At 55.8% G+C, this 17772-nt stretch overlaps 2 pseudogenes; both read left to right on the forward strand.

Annotated features, from left to right (window-relative positions):
* The window catches only part of LOC112548587, a 10830-nt pseudogene extending 2587 nt beyond the window's left edge, over window positions 1–8243 (forward strand).
* LOC112548584 lies at window positions 8205–16832 on the forward strand (annotated as a pseudogene).
* Window positions 16833–17772: the final 940 nt, after the last annotated feature.

Below are 17772 nucleotides of genomic sequence, written 5' to 3' on the forward strand. Positions count from 1 at the left end.
TGTGCCACGAGCTTTCAAATATTCCTGCCAGTGGCTCTGCAATGATGTCGGCCAGTGCCTTCAGCACCCTCGGATGGAGCTCATCCGGGCCTGCCGACTTAAAGGCATCCAGTTCTTCCAAGTGACCATCTCAGGGTCTACGCATGGTAGTCTGGCGCCTTGCTGCTGCCTCTCTACAACCCCAGTGAGAGACTTGTCATGCCCCTCACTTAGGAACACTGAGGCAAAGAACTCGTTGAGGAGTTCAGCCTTGTCCCCTCTGTCCGTCACCAATTGTTTCTGCCCATTTAGCAGGGGTCCTATTCCTCCCTGGGCCTTCCTTTTACTCCCAATATATCTAAAAAACAATTTCTTGTTGTCTTTTACTTGGGTTGCCATCCTCAGCTCCATGGTAGCTTTGGCCTGTCTAACTGCCTCCCTACAAGCGCGAGCAGAGGAGGTATATTCATCTTTGGTGATCTCTCTCTGTTTCCACTTTTTATGTGCTCCCCTTTTGTCCCTTAGGCTGCCCTGGATTTCTCTGGTCAGCCAGGGAAGCCTCCTGGCCCCTTTCCCCCTTTTGCCTCGCTCGGGGATTGTCTTGCTTTGTGCCCGAAGGATCGTTTCCTTAAGGCACAGCCACCCTTCTTGGGCTCCCATCACTTCAAAACTCCTACTCTGCAGTGCGTCCTTGACTAATCGCCTGAGTTCATTGAAGTCAGCTTTCCTAAAGTCTAGCACTTTCACCCTGTGTCAGCATGATGGACCCGACCCAGGGGAGGGCACTGGGGCAGGGGCGGTGGATAAAGGGTGGGCTATGAGCTGGGCACAGGAAGCTGCCTCTGGGCAGGGCAGTCCTGCTGTGGGCCTCTCGGTTCCCGGGGACTTGAAGGGTGAAGAACCAGGCTGGGGGGGCTGCTGTGGTGCTGGCACTGTCTGTGCTCTCCTGCCTGGGTGCCAGCGCTGGCCCGGCTGGGAGCTCAATGGCTTCTAGGGGTGGGGGGTGTTTCCTGCGCCTCGGCCTTGGAGGCTACTGTTAGCATGTGGACCCCTGGCCTGGGGGCTACCTCATCCCTGCCCTGTCTCCTGTGGGCTGGGGCTGGGGCAGAGTGGTTTTCCTTTTACTGGTGCTGATACGATATGGACCGGTGTCTCGGTGCATCTCTAGCTGTTGTGGTGGTGTGTGCTGATTATTTCATTGTTTGTTTGTTCTTTCCCTGAAGCAGGCAAGGTAGCAGTCGAGGTTTGGATTTTGTCCACTGTGATGTGTCCAATCTGATATAATTTTGGATTTTTTTGGTGTCACAGGATGAAGTGCTGTTGGAAGTGGATTTGTTTTGGTTGTGGAGACAGAGGCATTGGAAAAATCTTTCTTGTTCTAACATTGTAGTGTTTTATGAGGGTGTTTTTCCAGACAGAAAAAAAGGCTTGTAGAGAGGATATATTTTTCCACTTTGGCAAGCACATGCATGAAGAGATGGATAACTTTGAGAGTTGACCGGTTCTTTCGGTTCCCTCGGGTCGGAGGTTGGAGTGTCACGTGGTATTGCTCTGAGGCTTGTTTTGCAGCTGGGAAAGTTGTTTCTGGAGTACTTGGTTCCATTTCTTGTTTATCCATTGGGTGGATGTGGTAGAAAAACCTTTGGTAGTGTGACGGGCTGGCTGGCAGTGACCTAGCCCAGGGGTTTTGAAGGGGCAAAAGATGATTGGAGGACTTGGGATTCCCTTTCCTCACCAATCAGGCCCCAGAGACTCGCCCTCCTTGTGCCCTGATTGGTCCCTTGGGTCACCTGGAGGGGGATAAAAGGGGCAGTGTGGCTGACTCTGGAGAGACTAGCGAGGGACCACAAGGAAGGAGCTTCAAATCGCTGAGCCAGCGGTGCGGGAGCAGTTGCCTGAGAAGAGCCTGAAGGAGTGGGACCTGCAGGCAGCACTGGGATCCTCAGCAGTGCGGTGTGTGACTGGCAGGAGAGGCTCCCCACTGGGTTCCAGGATCCCCTACGAGAGGCTGTGGCCAGCAGGAGAGGCTCCCCAGCTCCAGCAAGGATCTGTGCAGCAACCTGAGGGGTTCCCAGCTCTGCTTCCAGCTCCTTCAATCAGAGGCCAGGCAGCTTGACATGAGGCTGGGGCTCCGGGAAGGTCAAGACCCCTAGCAGCTTAACATAGCACCAGCACTGGTGGCTGTGTGGCAGGGTTTCTGCATACCATATGGGAGATCTGACTTCAAGTCCTAGCTGTGGTGACTTGGGGTGAGTGAGCTAACAGGGAGAATTTTCTCTTGCAGTGGAAAGGGGCCATTGTGTTTTCCCCCTTTCTCCCCCTCCAGGTACCTAGGCCTTATATTCCTTGTCATTTGACATTTTGTATTTTGTGGCTCCTTATATTTCCAGTAATACCAACCAGTATTGTTTGTTCTGCTGTTTGTGTTTTACATTTTGGTTAACCCTGTCTTTTGTCAACTGGATGAATATGTCTATGATTGTAAGTGTCTAACCTCTGTTGAATCCTGCCCCTTTGGGGCATTGTAGCATCTACTATACCCCCTGATTTATGCCTGTTATGTTCCCAGTACTGTTCTCTCATTAAAAGGTATATGGTTAAGTCCCCATTGGTGGTCTGGCTCTGCTCTATAGGGGGAGGAGGGTACCTACACCTCCCACAGCGCTTGTGCACCTGCTTTGATCCCTTCAATTGGAGAGGGGGTACCTCTTGGAGTACCGCCCGGGTTACAGTAGTCTCTTTGGAAATGTTGTATGATGTTTGGGGAGCTATCTGGGCTGATTTCTTTTATCTGGTTGCATCATGTGTTGATTCTTCCTCGAGCTGGTCTCTCACAGTAGGGTGGTGCAGGAGACAGTTTCCGAGCTGTTGTGACGTCCTGCAGCACTGGGACGCATGTTTGGGGTTGTGCCTGGTGTTCCTCAGGGACTGTGTTTAGGGAAGTTGAGATGGGAAGTGCTGCCCTCCTGTGGGTCATGTTGGGTATTGGTGGGGGAAGCTCAGTGCTGCCCCCCGGTGCCTGCAGTGGGGCACTGCAGCCAGGTGAAGGTGTGATGGGGGTTACAGTGGGGTGGGGTGGGGTGGGGAGTGGGCATGACCAGGCCCAGCCTGGGCTGGCACACTGAGGCAGAGTGTGCAGGGGGTTAAATCCCATCCCTGGCCACATGGGAGCACAACCAGGGTCTGCCAGGGGGAGGGGGGCAGCCCCCGGGCCCCGTGTCCACCCAGCTGTGGGCACTGAGCCTCCTTGGGCTCTCTGGGTGCTTGTAAATGATGTGTATTGTTTAGATACACGACACAAAATGGCATGAAAAGTCACCGTTTGATGGTCTAACTTGCCGCGATAAATCAAAGCCTTCCACAATTAAAAAGTCATTGTGTATTTCCACACACAACCAGCCAAGCCAAAGTCACCAACATTTACAGGCACCCTCTCTGCCCCCCCGGGCAGCTCCCTGCCTGGGCAGCAGGGTTTCTTTACTGTCGTCCTTGGGGCTAGCCCCTGCTCAGCTCCCTGGGCTCTGTCTGCTGCCTCTGCTCCCATTCAAGTAACAGGAGCCCAAGCCCCCCGTGCCCACCCCAGAGCCAGCCGCATCTCAGCACCAGGCGCTGGTGCTCTGTGGAGCCACCCCAGTGCCCCAGCCCAGAGACGACAGGATCTCACCCCCTTGTCACACCCGACTGTGACCCACCTCTGCCACGTCAGGGCTGGGCACTCTGACCCGTGTCCTTTACAGGCTTCAGCACGTGCTGTGTAGGAGAGAGTGGTGTGGCTGGAGGAGACGGTCTCTGCAGTTCTGGTCGCGATGGGGGTAACCGGAGCTGGAAGGTGGTAAAACAGGGTCAGCCCCTTGAATGGAGACAACCGGGCTCCCAGCTCCCCCTGCAGCAGCCACCAGTCCCGGTTCCTCTCCCAGAGCTGGGGGAGTCCCAGCTCCCCCTCCTTACTTACAGGGACTGGAGGAAGGTGCCACGGTGCTGTGCAGCTGCTGTGTCCCATGCAGCTGCAGTGTCTCACGCAGCCCCGCTACAAGCGATGGCACCAGTATCCCCAGCACTGCGATGCAGACTAGGGGGGGGCATGGCCTTGGCCGGGGTTTTCTGAAGTGCCTAATAACAAGCCTGGCAACAGCAGCAGGATGGTGGCTGCTGTGGCCTGTCGCCAGCTGCCCATTTTTAAGGGACCCCGGCTAAGCTGCACAAGGGCTGCCAAGCAGAAGGCCAAGCAGGAGGCCCTCCCAGCGGGAGGCAATCTGGGTGGGTTGCCTCCCGCTGCAGTGGGGGCACGGCCTGGGCCTGGGCTCTCTCAGCAGCAGGATGTGTTGGCCACGGCATGGATGTGGGAGTATCTGAGGCCCCAGCGGGAAGAGTCTGGGAGGGAGGTGGCTTGTGGGGGGGTAGTGGCACAAGATTTGGCTGATTTGGCCTGAGACCAGGACATTTCAAAACTAAATAATAAAAGTGCCCTTCCCTAACTTCTCCTCAGCTTTGGGTCAGGTTGAGAGTGTTGCTGAGTGTTTTTCCCCAGCCCAAGAGGAACCTTCCCCTTTTCCAAAGGCATGTGGACCTGCTGGTGAGATCAGCTAATGCCTGCGTGTGTGTCTACATGTGCAATTAATGCACACAAATAAACTTGGGCTTATTGATCTGTCACAGGCCAGCCTAGGCGCTGTGAGTGTATCAGCCATTAGGCTGCTGGGTTCGGGATCGAGGAGGTGAGTCGGGAGTGAAGCAAAGGCAAATTTACTGATAGCTCAGCATACAACTGTTAACAGAAAGGCTAATGTGACAAACAGGTAGTACAGTAATAAAGAGCTAATAGTGAATGATAACAACAGACAGACTGAATGGCAAAGAGTTCGCACATGGGGTTGGCAACTTATGGGCAGCCCCTCTATGCCAGGTGTGCGGCAAGTTGCTCCAGCGAACTCAGGCATCCCCGATCAATTGTGTCCGAGGGGTCACCGGGCAGATCTCTAGGTCAGAATCCGATCTTCGCTCACACTGGGAGTCTGGGGTCCAGGCTTGGTTCAGCAATGGTCCTTCTGTCCCGTCCGTCATGCTGGTCACTTGACATACGTGCTCCTTTATACCTTGTTTTACACTAATCTGTTAGCTCAGAGCCACTTATAATCGTGCCCAACAGCTGTTACACTATGGGATTAGAAGGTATCAGAAATTATCATAAAAGATTCATGCCTAAACTTGGATTCCCGTCCCATCCCAGGTGGGCTTGCTCTGCTTTGGTGCACATTACCTGGCCCCCGCTGGGTGGAAAGCTGGACCCCTCCACTGGTGTAAACCCATTGCCTGGGGTTTTTCATTTTTTGTCCCCACCACAGTGATGAATGTGCGTGGTCTCAGGGCAGCACAGGGCTTGGACCCAGAGGCGGCTGAGGAGCAGGCAGGTCACCCCGGGCTCCTGGGCAGCGCCCCCCAGGCAAGGGGAGCCTGTTCCTCTGTGCCGTGGGCCCTGCAAGGGGCTTGGTGTGGGCGCGGGGGCTCCTCCCTCCCTCCCGGAGCGGTCAGCCGGCGATGGGCTCCGCGGGGGGGGTTGGGAGCCGTTTGGAGCCCGCACGTGGGCTCGGGCGTCCACCCCGGGCTGTCACGTGTGTCTGCGCCCCGCGCCCCGACAGCGCGTGGCGGGGGCGGGCTGCGTTGGGCAGGAGGTAACGCCGTCCACGGGTCTCATTTACATGCGATTTGCATATGCAGATGAGGGCGGCGGTGAATCGGGTCTCTACGGGGTGCGGAGGGGAGGGTCCAACGCGCCGCTGCCTCTTCCAATCGCGCTAGGCAGGGCTTGCAAAGCAGGCTGGGAAGGGTCAGGAGCCCCGCCCCGAGCAGGACGTGCTGCTGTGGGGAGACTGGTTCGTTCCGTCCCGTCCCTCCTCCTGCCCCGCCGAGCCCGGGTGCGGGATCCCGCTGCGCCCGGCCCGGCCCGCGGGGGCAGCGCTGAGGGGTAACGGCGAGGGGGGGAGCGGGCCCCGCAGGGCTGGGTTAGGGTTAGGGTCTCTGCGCACGGCGCCCCGCCCCCACCGCAGAGATCTGGGCTGGCACATGCCCCGCTCCCGCAGGACCTGTCCGGCGCTCCCTCGCCCCTGTCCAACTCCTCCCCTCCTCCTGGAGCCTCCATCCACCCCACTTCGCCCCCCAACACCTCTCCCGCCTCCCTTCCCCCCAGTGCGTACCTGCAGGCAGCTGCTCCCTAGCCTTTCCCACTGTATTCATGGCCAGGTGTTTGTGTGCAGGCATGCGAGTGCCCTGGTGCCCCTGCATCCCGCTCCCACCAGCCCCTTGCACACCTGCACGCTGCCCACCTGCAAAGGGAAAGCACAGGTTCCCATCCCTTTAGACACTGTGAATTTGGGACAAACGCTGTCCTGGGGGCATGCAGCCCAGGACCGGGATTTGAGGTTCCTCTTTGGGCACTGTCCCACCCAATCAGGGAGCGGGGGGCATCCTAACTGCAGGGCGGGGGGAGGAGGGAGCAGCCGATGGGCTGGGGAAGGGGTGGAGAGCTGTGGCTGCCCCATTTCTCCAGCCAGCCCAGTGCCCGCATCCTGGGGTGGTTGGGAGCATCAGGGCCAGGCAGACCTTGGCCTGGGGCAGGATTATGGTCCCGGCTCTCAGATCCATGGCCAGATTTCCACTGTCTCCTTTCCCACAGGTGTTCCTAGAGACCGGACACTGCCGACACAAGTGTATAGAGAGCGAGAGGCCAGGCCCCCGGCCGGTGAGATCCCTCTTGGGGAGACGTGGCTGCTGCACTGGAGCTTGTGGCAGCCGTGGGCCTCCCCTTCCCGGCGGGAGCTGGAGGAGCAGGACCCAGGAGGTCTGCAGGCAAGGGCTGAGGGTGCAGAAGTTGCTTGTGTTGTCTAAATTGGAGCTGGTCCAGCACTGTAGCAAAACTCCAAGTTTCTTTTTTCCCCCCAGTTTTTCTTTTTCAGGACTTTGGGAAACCCCAGGGCCTAAGGATGAGCTGCCTCATGTCACAAAAGAGGAGCCCCCGCCCAACCCAGATCCAGGTCCTTACCAGCCTTTTTGATGTAGAAGGTTAACATGGGATTGACACCCAAAGAGTAGCAGTTACCTCCCCACACCCCCCGCCATTATTAGTGTTGGCTACTGGGTTTAGGTCAGTTGAGTTTGGCGGACAACTAAATAGAAAACAGGGTGGGCGTGGGGTCGCAGACTCCAAACAAGTGCTGCACAGGGGGACAGCGAGCGGAGTGGAGCGTACAGTAGCCGGTGGCTCTTGAATGAGTCCAAGGACCCAGGGACAGGTGAGGTGGAGGATGAAGTCCTGGCATGCAGATAAGAGCCTGAGTGGCTGTCCTGCGGTTGGGGTGAGTGGCTGCAATGCCTGCCCCTGCCTGGGACAGGGTTGCAAGGTTTGTACCTGTGTGGCTGGGGTGGGACAGGGCTCTGGTCCCTGTGGGTGGTCCGAGGCCCAGGATCTTTCTCACTGCCTGTGCCACTGCTCTCAGAAAGATGCTTTAGGTGACTGGCTCTTGCCGTGCTATCATGACCGGAATCAGTGATCTAATTTCTGTTCAAAGATCAGTGTTGTAATAGTCTCAATGAATAAGAGGCTGGTGCAGGTGATGCTGAAATGAGTCCCCAGTGGCCTCTGGCTGGGCCAGGTGCTGTTCACCCAGGCCTCCGTCCTGCTGCAGATCCCCGGGACAGGGGAGACCTGGGAGCTGTCAGCACGTGGAGGGTCCCCAGGCGGGGACCCCTGACCAGGCCCTTCCCCAGGTGAGGTGAGGAGCGGTGGGTCTCCCCTTTCCAGTGGCAAAAGGCCCTGTCCCCCAGTGGAGAAATCTCTGCCAGAACAGTTTGATGGGTCCGTGCTCCAGCAGGTTGGCGGTTCTTGTTCTCCTGGTGCCCCTGGGAGCATTTCATGCATCCTGGAGTAGACTGACCCTGCATTTCCACCCCCCACCCCAACATGTGGATGTGACCCAACACCGGCATCCCTCCAGATCCCTTCTCAGGGAGCGAGGTCACGATGCCATGGTCACCACTGGAGCTGGGGCAGTTCTAGAGGCTCATCTCCAGCCTCTTGCCAGTGGGACAATGAGTCCTTCTCCCAGCTCTTCCACACACTGCATCCTCCAGCTGCCTTCATCCCAGGCCAGTCCAGGAGATAAGCAGGGCTTTCCCTGTGCCACCACCCCAGGGCTCACCTGTGCACCCTCTTCCCACCCGCAGGTGCCGGGACCCTGAGCAGAGCGGATCAGCAGCCTCCTGAGGAAGGGTCTGTAAACCTGGAGCTGCAGAGACCCTCCCCAGGGACACGGGGACAGAGCGGCTCCCTGACACCTGGGCTGGGCCAGCTGCGGGAGGGGCAGGGCAGGTTGACGAAGCAGGGGGAGAGCATGGAGGTGAGCAGGGCACTGGCTGGAGGTGGGGGTGGGAGTGCAGCTGGGGCAGAGCCCAGGAGGAGCCAGGGGTGCTGTGAAGAGTTTGGGGAGCAGAGAGACCTGAAGAGTGAGCAGGGGTGCTGGCACGGGAAGGCCTGGTCAGAGTCCAGCCAGCCATCACCAGGGAGCCCGGGGCAGTGGTCTCTACAGCTGAGCCCAGCAAGGCCTCTCCCACCTGGCTAGGACCGGGGAGCACAGATGCCAGCAGGGTCCCCCCAGCCCATCAGTTTGGCAGGAGTGAGCAGCACACCTGGCTGCTGATTATCTGTGTTAGTGTGAGGGGAGGCAGAAGCCGGGATGGATTTGCAGCTTACAGATTAACTGAATCAGGGGCACAGCACAGGTTTTTTCGATTCCATGCTCATTTCATAAATTGGAATTGAAGGATATGCACAGACCAGACTATTAAATAAAGAGAGTCTTTTGAATACCAAGTGCAGGGGAGCAGTGTGGTGGGAAGGGGAACAGTGCTGGGAGAGGGGATGTAAGTAAAGACCCCCCGACACAAAGGGGACACAGCAGCTAATTTAGTTAATCGGAGAAGACTCCACAGTCCCTGTTTGAACCGTGCGTAACACAACCCAGCCTGCATTTGATTTATGGTTGCACAACTCCATGTTCAGGTTTGTTTTGCAGTGTTTGGTCTAAGGACAGCTGCTCTGAGGTCAGCACTGGGAAGTCCAGGGAGGTGAAAGTGTCCTGCCACAAGCCTTTCTCTCTTCCTGGACCAGATGCCACGGGGCAGTGGGAGGGATTGTGGTAGCAGGGGTGAGGGCCTATGGGTTGGGAGCAATTTTTTCTTTTATGAGAGAATTTCCAGTTTTTAAACAGACAAAACCAGGATCCCTGCATATCATGTGTCAGCTGAGTAGCGTACCCCTGCCTGTCCTGGCTAAGCGTGCAAAGCGCTGTAGTGCAGAATGAGTGCAGACAGGGCCGTGGGGGCTGGGGGCAGCGGGGGCAGGAGACACTGATGCTGTAACGCTTGTGTCTGCAGCTCCGGGAGGTGTTTGAGGATGTGGCAGTGTATTTCACACAGGAGGAGTGGGAGCTGCTGGAAGAGGAAGACAAGGGGCTTTACCGGGAGCAGATGCTGAGGAACTACCAAGCCCTCGTTTCCCTGGGTAAAGCTCTGGTTCTTGCCTTGCCCTGGAGCCATGTGAGCACTGAAGCGGTGTTGTCTGCTCCCTGTTTTTAACAGTGTCATCCTCATGAACATTTGGCCGGCGGCTTAAATCCCTTTGTTCCCCTCTGCTCTGTCCATGATCAGACCTCTCACATTTCATACTTGTAGATATTCCTCCTTCATTTTATCCAGCTGCCTTCCCTGGAGTCTTCCCCCTTGATAACATGATTTCCCTTTGCCTTCTCACGATGATCATATCATTTGCCATTCATTGTGCCTCAAAATCACTAATAGTTGTTCCTTGGGCAGTTATTCTGATTTCCTCCCTCTCTTGCCTAGTGTGTCCTGTCCAAGCTCATTTCCACACATTTGCCTGGAATTGCACTGGTGTTTGCTTTCCTATGACCATACGTCCACTACCTGGATGAATAGGACCGTCCTTTTCTCCTTGCTATGCCTTCCCTTTCAGCCTAAATGTCCAGCCTCACTTGTCCTTCAAGTCTTTAATCTAATACTTGGGTTCATTAGCTCCATTCCCCAAATTTCAGTTGCTTATTCTGCATCCAATACCAGTGGATAAACTCTCTCTAACCACTTCCCAAACAGGATATCGTGGCCCCGCCCCTGACTTAATCTTCTGCATCCAGCGAGGACAGGTGGAGCTCTGGGTCTGTGATGATGAGGACCGTGTCGAAATCTCGAGGTCAGAGGACCTGCTGCCAGGTGAGTTGTGGCTGTCCCCTCCACCCGACTCCCCTCTCAGAAATGCTCCATGCCCAGGGTGAAAGAGAGCCTGGAAACTGCAGACCTGCCCTATGCTGCCATTTCTGGGTGCTGACCTCAAATAGCTTATGCTGTCATGTGTGCAGACGGGTGTTGTTCCACTCCCCGAAATTCAAACTGTGGAAACTGTTTCGAACAGGATTGTTTTTGCCAAAGACCCCCAATGTTTGACATGGCCCCTTGCTGATTTAATATCCAGTAAGCTGTAGTAGTAATTATTACAATTTTTGTCCCTGTAATACGACCCGACAAGTGGCTTCGTTAGACATTACAGCAGCGACCTTTGGTGGTGCCGGACTCGAGTCCTCCCCTGGGTGTGGGAGATGTTTGTTTCTGGCTTTCCCGCTCTTCAAGTAGAAATTGCACGAATGCCGCCCAACTCCCCAGAGTAAGAGCATGCACACAACACCCTCTTCCTTTGTTCATTGCGTCAATAACTTTCTTTTGCCAAATTGCCTAATCCTCAAGTTCCTTACCAGCTGAACAGTTTTTCACCAGCGATAATTATGGGTAAGTCTTGTAATCTCTTCCAGTACTAAAATGATGGTATTCTTTAATATTTAAGATGGCTTTTCAGATCACACAAACATCCCATGATCAGGGTTTTTGCGGACCAGACATGTTCTCGGGAATTCTGCCCCTTCTATATAATGGGCAACGCTTTCCTTGTTGTTTCAAATGGATTGCTTGGTGCCACGGGAGCACTGCAAAATGCTGGAGAAATGCTAAGGGTCAAATGAAACCAACAAAAGGATGACAATAAAAACAAACGGTCAATCCGCCCTTCTTGATCTTTGGCGTGACTGGTATTTTTGAGCCCTTGGAGGCTATACTCCAGGGATGTACCATTTTCTGTAGCCACTTTGCACATATTCCAGAACCCATCCAGAAGTTGTGCTTACATTTCATGTCTAGCATAGTTAATATCACAACCACTTAGAGCAATAACAGTACACAAACACAGCCGCGCAAGCAAGACAATGACTATGCAGAACGCAGTGAAACTCGAATCTTCTTTGTACCAAGGGACCTTCTTGATGGTTCACTGCTGGTCCACATTCTGGAAAACACAAAGACAAAAAAGGGAAGGGCTTAACCCCCTTTAAGTTAGTCCATGTCATGGGATCACTTTTGACACTGTGGCTGGCTTGGCCCTGGCCCTGGCCCTGCTGCAGCTCCTTCACAGGTTCCTCTCCTTGCAGCTTGAGAGGCTGCTTTTTTCGCAGTCTTTTCTGCTTGAAGTGACAGCTTCTGCAAGGTGTACCCTCCCACACATCTTCCCTCCTTGGCTTTCACCAGGGGTTTCCTGTTGGGGCAGGCTCCCCCTATCCTTTTCCCAGCCAAGAGTAACCCACAAGGCCGTGGAAGCCAAGGTTTTCAGGTGCTCTGCACTCGCCTTTCTCAGGGGTGGCAACGTGGCATTTCGTAGAGACTGCCCTGCCATAAGTACCTCCACCGCACTAATCAGGCCCAGGGGGGTGTAGTTTTCAGGCCTTACCCAGGACTAATTTTTAGGCTCTCCTGCCCTGGTTATCTTCACCTCTCATGGGCACAGTCTCTCACTTCTGGGCTTTTTGCCACCCCCAGCCATTCTTGTTGGACAAGAGAGAGGCTGGGGCTGTCCCTGGTGTTGCCTGGTCCGGTTGACCTGGAGCACCGGACGTGTGTAATCCTGGGCTCAGGCTGCATGAAGTGGTGGGTGGAGTGGGTGGGATTCAGAAGATTTCATGTTGTGGGAGGAAGTGAATCCCCCACTGTTTGCACCAGAATCTCCCCTGTGCCATTTCCTTTCTGGGGCCTTGAGTGTCACAAAGCCTGAGGCTCAGCCCAGAGTCCTTGTGTGGGTTCATGCCAAGGCCTTTGTCCCAGTGCAGCTGTCTGTGATGTGGAGGCTGCCTGGGATTCATTAGCAGAGGAAAGCTCCATGAGCTCATTCCCTGCACCAGACATTGCCCCAGAAACAGGTAGGAAGCAGATCACTGCTCTCAATCCTCCACTCCCAGAACATTTCTTGGAGGGATAATGCATGAAACATGATGGCTTCTGCTGCGAAGCAGTGTAAGGCAGTGCTCACCACACTCCTGACTGGTGACAAGCCCCAGAAATGCACCCCGAGGCTGTTCACCCTTGTACCCAGATGCTGCTTTCAGGAGTGCCAGAAATCAGAGGCAAGCATTGCAGATGGGTCGCACCAAAGCACTATGGCTTGTGGAGTGTGTCAGCCCAGTCAGGTGGAGGGCTCAGCACCATCTGCCCCTGGACCCACCAGTGCTGTGGGATACAGCAGCCCTTTGACAGCCTCATTTTTTCCTTTTAGCAGATCATTCTGGTCTCATCCTCAGCCTCTTAAAACATGAACCTATTTGGGTACAGTTCGAATGCACATGTCCCGTGTATTTCTTGGAGCAGGGCCTGAGGTGATGGGGCTGAGAGCTGGGCCAGAAACCTTGAGAGTCTGACTCCTAACTCCACCGAGTAGGGAAGGTGAGACTGGCACAGGGACCTGGCACTGGCACTGCCTCACCTCCAGCAGTTGGGCCTTTGGCCGAAAAACCTAGTTTTCTTGAGGAAACAAGTGCCAAGTCCTATCCTGCTCTGAGGCCCATTTCAGCACAGGGAATAGCAGTGCTTGCCCCTTGGCATCAGGGCAGGGACTAATCTGGTGTTTCTTCCTCCCATGCAGGACATGCCTGGTTGCTGAGCAGAACTGAGGAGCAGGCTCCTGAGGAAGGGCCTGGAAAGCTGGAGCCATCATGGGCTTCCCTGGGGAGTATGGGTGAGGTGGATTCCCTGAGCCCAACAAAGGACCAGTGGCATGAGGGTCAGGGGATGCCCCCAAAGCAGGAGAATGTAGCAGTGAACACGCTCCCATCTCTAGTTGGGCCTTGGAGTGAAGAAGGGAAAGAAGCCAGAAACAGCCTGAGGTGCAGGGATGAATATGTCATGCTGAGACACCTGAAGAGGCAGAAAGAAAAGGTCCACTGGAGAGAGACACTGCATGCAAACCAAGGCAGTGTTGGGGGCCTCAGAGGGAAGCAGGAGCTCACTACCAAGCCCAGGGGGAGAGCCCATTCCTGCCATCAGCGCAGGAAGAGTTTTAGTTGCCCCTCACGCCTGGCTCTGCACAAGATAAGGCACGCTGGGGAGAAGCCCCATGTATGCGTCACGTATGGGAAGAGCTTCGCCTACCTCTCGACCCTGGCTGCTCACCACCAGATCCATTCTGGACAGCTCCCCCACCGCTTCACCAAAACGGGGAAGAGCTTTGTGCACAGCTTGGAGCTGCTCAAAACCCAGGATGTGCACAGGAAGAAGCGTCAGTACGGCTGTGTCACATGTGGTAAGACTTTCACCCATTTCTTCTCCCTGGTTCAGCACCGGCGCATGCACTTGGGAAGGAAGACACACTGCTGCATCGGGTGCAGGAAGAACTTCTTCAGCTGGCAAGGCCTGTGCCAGCACCAGCGTGTGCGGAGGAGGCAGCAGCCACACTGCTGCACAAAGTGTGGGAAGAGCTTCAGGCAGCCCTCCAACCTGGCCAGGCACAGGTGCATGCACACAATGGAGAAGCGTCATCATTGCTCTGTGTTTGGGAAGAGCTTCATCTCTTCTTCCAAGCTGGTCCAACACCAGGTTATCCATGCAGGGGAGAAGCCACATCAGTGCTCTGAGTGTGGGAAGAGCTTCAGTTATTCCTCCCACTTGGCCAAGCACCAGCGCGTCCACAGAGGGGAGAAGGCATATCAGTGCTCTGAGTGTGGGAAGAGCTTCAGTTATTCCTCCCACCTGGTCCAGCACCAGCGCATGCACACGGAGGAGAAGCCATATCAGTGCTCTGAGTGTGGCAAGAGCTTCAGTTATTCTTCCTCCCTGACCAAGCACAAGCTCATTCACACGGGAGAGAAGCCATATCAGTGCTCTGAGTGTGGGAAGAGCTTTACTTTCTCCTCCAGCCTGGCCCAGCACCGGCACATCCACACAAGGGAGAAGCCACATCAGTGCTCTGAGTGTGGGAAGAATTTCAGAATACTCTCCAGCCTGGCCCAGCACCAGCGTATCCACACGGGGGAGAAGCCATATCAGTGCTCTGAGTGTGGGAAGAATTTCAGAATACTCTCCAGCCTGGCCCAGCACCAGCGTATCCACACGGGGGAGAAGCCATATAAGTGCTCCGAGTGTGGGAGAAGCTTCACCCAATCCTGCTCCCTGGCCAAGCACCAGCGCATCCACACGGGGGAGAAGCCATATCAGTGCTCTGTGTGTGGGAAGAGTGTCAGCCAATCCTCCTCCCTGGCCAGGCACCAGCGCATCCATACAAGGGAGAAGACACATCAGTGCTCTGAGTGTGGGAAGAGTTTCAGAATCCTCTCCAGCCTGGCCAAGCACCAGCGCATCCACACGGGGGAGAAGCCATATCAGTGCTCTGTGTGTGGGAAGAGCTTCACTCGCTCCTTCTGGCCTGGCCCAGCACCAGCGCGTCCACACAAGGGAGAAGCCATATCAGTGCTCTGTGTGTGGGAAGAGCTTCACTCGCTCTTCTGGCCTGGCCCAGCACCAGCGCGTCCACACAAGGGAGAAGCCACATCGGTGCTCTGTGTGTGGGAAGAGCTTCACTCGCTCCTCTGGCCTGGCCTACCACCAGCACATTCACAGAAAGGAGAAGCCACATCAGTGCTCTGTGTGTGGGAAGAGCTTCAGCCAATATGTCAACCTGGCCCAGCACCAGCGCATCCATAGAAGGGAGAAGTCATATCAGTGCTCTGAGTGTGGGAAGAGCTTCTGTTATTCCTCCGAGCTGGCCCTGCACCAGCGCGTCCATACGGGGGAGAAGCCACATTCATGCTCTGAGTGTGGGAAGAGCTTCAGTCAATCCTCCAACCTGGCCGTGCACCAGCGTATCCACACAGGGGAGAAGCCATATCAGTGCTCTGACTGTGGGAAGAGCTTCAGTTATTCCTCCCACCTGGCCCGGCACCAGCACATTCACACAGGGGAGAAGCCATATCAGTGCTCTGTGTGTGGGAAAAGCTTCACTCGCTTGTCCGGTCTAGCCCAGCACCAGCATGTCCACACAGGGGAGAAGCCAAATCAATGCTCTGAGTGTGGGAAGAGTTTCAGCAACCTCTCCAGCCTGGCCCGGCACCGGCGCATGCACAAAGGGGAGAAGCCACATCAGTGCTCTTAGCGTAGGAACAGCTTCACCTACTCCTGCAGCCTGTGCTGAACACCAGTGCATCTACACAGGTGAGAAGCTACATCAGTGCTCTGAGTATTGGAAAAGCTTCACCCATCTTTCCCACCCATCCAGGAATCAGCACATCCACACCCAGAAGCATCCCTAATTCTGCCAGCAGTGCCGGAAGGGCTTTTAGATGTCTGCCTGCTCAGCACCCACCAGTGGCTGCATTCAGACAAGCACTCGGATGCTGGTGGCCTGCAGAAAGAGTTTCCCCAGGCTTTGTCCCTTGTAGGGTACAGTGGAAGTCCAGAGTCCAGACACTGGCCCCCAAGATATGGTTGTGGGGGGGCTAGGAGGAAACACCTCAGGCAGAGGTCAGCCCCGATGTTGGGGGAGGAGACGAGGAGATGATCCTTGCATCAGCCTTGGAGCCTATGCATTCCCCATCATTCTGTAAAAGTACTCCCAGGGGAAGAAGTGCCTTCATGCTAGGGTGCCCTCCCCCAGATGGCTGACTTCAAATGACACCCGGGAACTTGCCTTGCCTGCCTCACAGGTTTCACCTTCCTCCTGGTACAGGGGTTCTGGTATATGAGCCCTTGAATTGCAGGGAGGAGTGCATTTATGGCTGGGGAAGCATTCCCTACCGTCCTCCCTGACCTCATCTTTTCTCACCACCACATCACCCCTCTCCCAGACCTGCCCATGCCCAGTGGGGTCTGCAAGGAGCTGCTTCTGCCACCTCCGGAGCCTTTTTGGCCTGTTTTGCTTTTCAGTCTCTGCAGAACTGTGCAGCACGGGGTGCGTGCTGCTCCCCTGTCCTCTTCCCCTTCTTTGTATTCTCTCTCATGCATTCCCTGCTACTAAAGCCCCAGAACTGGACGTGCCACCTCTGTGGTTGATCTCTGTGTCTTCTCCCAAGCTGTGCAATGGTAACAGACCCAGGCCCACAACCCTTTCCAGGGCAGATCTCTGTGCCTTCGAAGCCCCTTCCCTTTGTAAATCATTCCCCACAATGCAGAGGTTGTTGCTAACCCTTGGGAGCAGGAGGTGGTCTGATCTACCCACACTGCTGCTGCCTGATTGGCTGATTCCACCCTCTTTTGCCCTCTTCCCACAGCAGGGCCCAGAGCTGGGTGAGCCAGCACCACAGGGTGAGCAACCCTGGCGAGCGACTGGCAACTGGCTCAACAGGTGCTCCAAGCCAGCCCCGTCTGCCCTGTTCCTGCCCTCACCCACCACAGCCTGCGATTTGCACCACAGAGGTGACTGGGGGAGTCGGGGGCAGTCTGTCTCCCTCCAGGGCGGTGTCTCCCTCCTTGGCAGAGCAGGTTCTCCACACCGCTGCCAGCACCCCAGCCAGCATGCCGGCAATATCCAGTGCTGGGTCGGGTATTGGGGTCAGGAGAGGTGGCTTGTGCTGGGCCTGGGGTGGGGCATTGGGCACAGGCTGTCCAGCCAAGCATAGGGGAATCAGGCTGAGTTTGTCCCCTCTGGGGGTTGGTGGGTTGCAGCAGCAGCCCCTGCAGAGTTAGGGGCAGAGCTGGAGCTGGGGTCATTACTGCTTGTGCCCTGTAGGGCGGTGGTCACCAGATGGGCTGGCGGGGTCTGCACTGACCTGACGCAGATGCTGGTGTCTGTCCCACATGGGATCTGTGTTCACCTAAGGCAGGTGTGAAGGGAGCCAGGGTAGGTAGGGGTGATATCTCATTGCCCTGCAGGGGGCATCATCACTGGGGGGCAGAACTCCACCTGGAGTATGTATGTGGCACACCTTCAGGAGGGATTGGGGGGTCGACACCTGGGGCAGGTGTGATAGGTGCTGTAATGGGGCAGAGGGTGCTATACCACCATTGTGCAGCAGGGGTTGCTGTGGGGTTGTCTGCTCACCTGGGGCAGGTGTGTGGTGGGCTATCATGGGGTAGGGGGATCGGTGGACCCCCATGTCTTCCTCTCTCTCCTTCACAGCAGCAGGAGGATGAGCACCGTGGCCCTGCTGCTTTTCCTGTGGCAGGACCAGGTGCGGTGTCTGCTGCTGTGTCAGGCTTGTGGCAGTTTGGCTAAGAAGTGCGATGATTTCATAGACATTAGGGCTGGAAGGGACCTCGGGAGATCATTGAGTCCAGCCCCCTGCCCAAAGGGCAGGAAGTCAGCTGGGGTCATAGGATCCCAGCAAGATAAGCATCCAGTTTCGTCTTGAAGGTGTTCAATGAAGGCGCTTGAACCACCTCCGGTGGCAGGCTGTTCCAGACCTTGGGGGCTCGGACAGTAAAGAA

The sequence above is a fragment of the Alligator sinensis genome, unplaced genomic scaffold, assembly GCF_000455745.1.
Source record: "Alligator sinensis unplaced genomic scaffold, ASM45574v1 scaffold732_1, whole genome shotgun sequence".
Classification (NCBI taxonomy): Eukaryota; Metazoa; Chordata; order Crocodylia; family Alligatoridae; genus Alligator; species Alligator sinensis.